Consider the following 5,585-nt stretch of genomic DNA (forward strand, 5'->3'; position numbering starts at 1 on the left):
CTTGGCATTTTCAATTGGCGTCAGTTAGCACAGAAGAGAAATGACTGACGTGCTGTTTTGGACTCGGCCAAAATCGCTTAGGCGGTTACAGCGCTAAATAAGAAGAAGAAGAAGAAGAAAATGAAATTAAGTAGACGAAACAGAGAAAGTAAAATTTTATACAAAGAAGAAATAAAAACATTGAAAATGTGATAAGTAAAAAAGGATATCTAAACAAAACCTTACTATGTGTTAAGAAAAAAAGTAGGAATAAACAAAAACAACATATTAAAAGGTTTAAAATTCAATAAACCAAAATAAGCAAGTGCGCCTGGTCAACACTGGAGAAAGCCCAGGACTTAATAAATACATCCGACGAATACATAAATACGTACGTGCTAGCATGGTTTTTGGACAGTAGGAGGGTGGTCCAAATTTGCTTCCTCCTGCCACCCCCCAGATCTGAAGAATATCAAAAATAAGAGAACACGTATCTTTTTTTTGAGATCGATTATTATTTACCAGTGCCCCCGGGGCTTGGAGGTTTCCCATGTATGGATGTATTTAACATGGGGAAAAATTGTTTTCGTAAAATTGCTATAAAATCGTTAAAAATAAATATTGTTTGATCGAATAAGACTATATATATATATATATATATATACTATCATGCTTGTTTAACTTAAAAATTTTGTTAAGTGTGTTTTAATAACCGATAAGCCTATCTGATATATATGTACAAAAATTCGTTATTTTATGTTTTCGTAACCACATCACGCACGAACAGCTCAATGGATGTTTTCTGTAGGTTTGTGGTAACAAATTTTTAAAAATAGGGATATTTGAAAGTTTAAAATTATTTAAAGGTCAATCAAATATTTAAGTTTCTTCATAAAAACTAAATGCGTTTGAAGACATTTAAAAATATTTTTGAAAGGGGTTGCCACCTTTCTAAAAAAAATATAACAATGATTATTAAAAATGTAAGCTTATTTAATACCCACAATACGGGTATCATACGAAAGGGTGTTCTCATAGCTTTGGTCTAATATGTTTCTAAATAGAGTTGCCACCCATCTGTTAACTAAGATGCGGTAATTATGTAAGTCAAGTGAAATGATGCAATATGCATTTTTGCACATTCGATAGTTTGACATGGTAGCGACGATACATCGCACTAATTTAAATTTTTTAATTTTAATTACATATAAACAATTTTTGATTATAGATAAGTGGCAATCCTATCCAAAAATATGTGTAAATAAGAGTATTTATTTTCAAAACCCTCTTCTGGGAGTGCATAAAACTTCCATTTGATACCCATATTTTGGTATTAAATCAGCTCCAATGTTTAATAACCGTTTTTGTATGTTTTTAGAAAGGTGGCAACCTCGTACATTTTTTTTTAAATATCTTCAAACGGTTTTCAATTTGATGAAGAAGCTTAATTATTTATTGAGCCTTTAAATAATTTAAAATTTTCAAATATCGGGCAACCCTATTTTTGAAAAGTTTTTACCACATACCCACGGAAATAATCGAGTAGAATGAAACAAAAAAAAAATAAACACATCCATTGAGCTGTTCGTGCGTGATTTGGTTATGAAAACATAAAATAACTAATTTTTCTATATAACAGATAGGATTATCGGTTATTAAAACGCTTTGTAAAGCCAGCAGGAAATATCAAAAAAGTTGATTTGCTTATGTACTTTTGGACCACCCTAATATACATACAAAGTTTCGTTATGGTATAAAAATAATAAGCATTTTAATTTTGTACTTTTTTGGTAAAAAAAAAATATTCCGACGAACTGATAACCTTCATATTTTTGTGAAGTCGGTTGAAAATCTCCATGAAAGATGGTAAGCACTTTTATTCCATCATTACGACAAACAAAAACATAGGGGAGTTAATAATATTTATTTTAATAACTTTTGTTATCCAATTTGGCCCGAATCAACATCCAACACCTTAACTAACAAGGAGCGCACAACTACTATGCAAGTGTTCATAAATACATACCATACATGTATATTAATGTACATATACAACGGCGTAGCCAGAATGAAATTTAGGGGGGGGGGGGCGGGGGGCCTCGACCCTATTAAGCTGGCATTTCAGGGTACTATTTTATATATATACTAGTATCGCCCCGTTGTCGAAATTCGACCACTTCACTATTTTCACGCACACTCTCATTTTGCTTCTGACGATTTTGAAGCCCATCAGCATCTCTTGCCCATCTTTCTGGCTAATGTTAAAAGCTAGAAATATTGTGGCACACAGTTATTAAAACCACCAAAAGGCATGCCACCGCTAAGAAAAATATTTGATGGTATTAAAATCAAATAAGTGGGTTAATGACGTTTTGTCTAATGTTGTTTCTAATTATCAATTATCCCTCCCTCTGTATATGCAGGTCGCATAAAAAGGTCTGATCTAAATCACCTCAGTAGTTTTCGAAATTAAACCGAAGAAAAGAACCTCAACTTTCGCTAATAAATAACATAAATAATATCGCCAATAGCCTAGATTTGACGAACTGAGGATTTTGTAATAATACATATGTACTTATGACGTTTTCTTTTCTATAAAAAATGCTGCCTTCTCATTGCCCTTTCCTTACAATTTGCGCGTAGAGGGCGCTGAAAAGGCAATATTTTTCAGTAGAAAATAAAACGCCATTACTTTCTAACGGTGGGAGTGATAAAACTTCCTTGCTTTTTACACCTTTGTCTACATAAGTACATTAGTTTGTGCATTATTTCCCTTTTCTTTTTTTGCTCCCGCCCATGAATGTTTAGATTTTGCTCTTAAAAATATTCTATCCAAAAACTTTTAATTTTAAAAATAAATCCTGCCGAAAAAATATTACATTTCCCATGTAAATAAAATAGGATTTTTGGATAATTGCATTTTTTTCTCTGAAACAAATAAGGGTATAGCTATGAGTAACATATATTTGAAGAGAGAATTGTACATTCTACAATAAGGGCTAACAGTGATTTTTCGATAAATTTACTCCTACGAAAGTTATTCAAGATTAAAAATGAACACCATCGTGGATGTTATAGTTTTTCAAGTCTTACTACCATTCCAATTTTGGAAATAACGAACATCCTAGCAGATATGTACATATGTATGTGTGTGTGTTTGAAAATCTAAGGTGTTAATTAGTTTCCTAGAATGAGTAACGTGTGGACATTTATCATGATCTTAGCGCTCAACAAAAATCCCTCAACTTCACCACATTACTCATACGCCATGTGTGCTCGATAACGTATTAATATAGATAGTAGATGATGAAACCAAAGCAGGCATTCATAGGCTTATACAGAAATTGGAATAACTCGGCTCTGGAGCTACCTATCGCGTCCATTTTTTGCAGGTGTATTTCTCCTGATGTTAGTAATACGTATTTTGAATTTGAAGCAAATCGGACCATAAATGAAGTTTTTCGGAATAACTCCACTCCTACTCCACCTACTGAAAAAACAAACAAAATGCGCACCTCCCCTTTGAAATACCTTTCGAACAAATGAAAAATCATTCAAATCGGTTGAGAAACATAGGAGCAGTAGGGAGGAATAGATTTGTATGGGATTTCGTTAGCGTATTAATATATAGATAAGGAAAATTTGAAAGTTGGGGGGGCTCGAGCACCCCCCGCCCCTACCTGGCTACGCCCATGTACATGTATGTATGTATGTATATCGCTCTTCTTCCGAACAATTGTGCACTCATACAATGATGGCGTAAAGCGGAAGAGGAACTGCGCTTTTACTTTTAAAAGACAGCCTTCAAGATTTTCAAAATATGATTGGGAGTAGGAAAAGAGAAGATGTGATAAACAAAATCCTTTCATCATGTTTGAAAAGCATTTAACTCCTTCGCTTTGAACTTCGCGTAAGCAGACAAAAGAGTCCGCACAATCAGTCAACCACGTAACCGCGCGTACTTGCTGCCATTTCCATGTTGAAGTTAGCTCTCCCCGTGGCCATCACCAGCTCTACGACAGACTCCTGATCCGCCATGTCATTATGCGCGAGCATTTGAGCGCGAATAAACGCCCCATTACGATATAACAAAGATTATTATTTTGTAATACTATTTGTGAATTTCGCGCTTTGCTAAACGCCCAAAAAGTGGCAAGAAAATGTTTAAAGAATTGGAAGTGCAACGATTTAGTGGGTGGTGGTTGAGGTTACTTCGCCGTTATTATGAATATTTAATGTTTTTTTTTTTTTCTTCTTAGAAGCGGGAAAAACACATCATTAAAGCGGTTTTAAGGGTACAATTATACGCTGTAACGAGCATTTAACGTTGTTTGTGGGAGATTATGTAAACAAACGATAATTTTTGAAAAGCTTCTTGCAGTAAGCTGATGAAGATTCTGAGTGATGATTCAAGGAAAAAGCGTTTTTGGCAGTTTTAAACTTTCTATTGTTAAACTTTTTGGCAAATCCTTGAAGGGCTAAAGAAAAAATTGTGATTGCAAAGGAAACGAACTTTCGCGCAATCTTTTTTGTTCGCCAATAAATATCGTTGCATAGTGGTTTTTGTCGTAGTGGTGGAAAAATATGATAGAAGACTGCATTTATAAGGATATTGGAATGGGATATCTTACCTCTATAGACGAGTTGATTAACTTAAATGTTTGTACGGAAGGTGTGGTTAGGGGCAAATTGAACTCAAAGGATCGAAGTCGTAAAATTGTCCAGAAGTTTAAATGCATCAATCGTTGTCTGATTAAGACTGGAAATACACACAGGATGTACTATGGGCGTCCTTAAGAAAAAACCCTAAATTCTAAATTGGAGGATAAAAAAAATCGGCGCATGTTATAACGCAGTCATTTATGACCAATTATGGTGATTATATCACCAAGTAGTCAGTCTAAATTAGAGATGCCAGATCGAAATAAAAAATATTGGTGTTTAAATCGATTGGAATCGAAATAAAAAAATTGATGATAACGGTTTCAATATCTAGATTTATCCAAAAGCTATCAGGTAGCTAACAATCCGTAAGTACCTAAAAGAAACTGAGAAGGTTTTTCTATATTAAGACAACAATATGAAAATTAAACAGAAACTTCATAAATTCTTAGCCCAAATTTTTTTTTGAAATTTTTGTTTTTTAGCACAAAAGAGAAAAAATTTTGTTTTATTTTAAAATTAACCGCTATTTTAAATATTATACATTAATACACCAGCCCAACAAAGCTTACGTATACAGATTTTTTCGCTATATATTTTTTTGTGCATTTTGTTCGTTTTCATATTCAACAAAATGTTCATATGAATAAAATGCCTAGCACCGACAACAAAAAAAAAAAGAAAAAAAATTCAAAAAAGTGACGATATATTGCAGCCACTTGCAGCTTACATTTTATTATACTAAAATTGAATGGCCTACAAAACTACATCCTCGAAAATATGTATTATTGTTATTAACTCATACACTGCCGCTCCCTTGTAAGCTTTGAAATGCTTTAATTTTTTCAATATCATTTTGCTAAAACTTTCGCTTTGGCTATTTTTTGTTAAATAAACTACCGCAAATCGATGAAGTCGATCGAAACCAGTTCGAAAACGCTCTA

The sequence above is a fragment of the Rhagoletis pomonella genome, unplaced genomic scaffold (genome assembly GCF_013731165.1).
Source record: "Rhagoletis pomonella isolate Grant_MI unplaced genomic scaffold, Rhpom_1.0 Rhpom_scaffold_00001, whole genome shotgun sequence".
NCBI lineage: Eukaryota > Metazoa > Arthropoda > Insecta > Diptera > Tephritidae > Rhagoletis > Rhagoletis pomonella.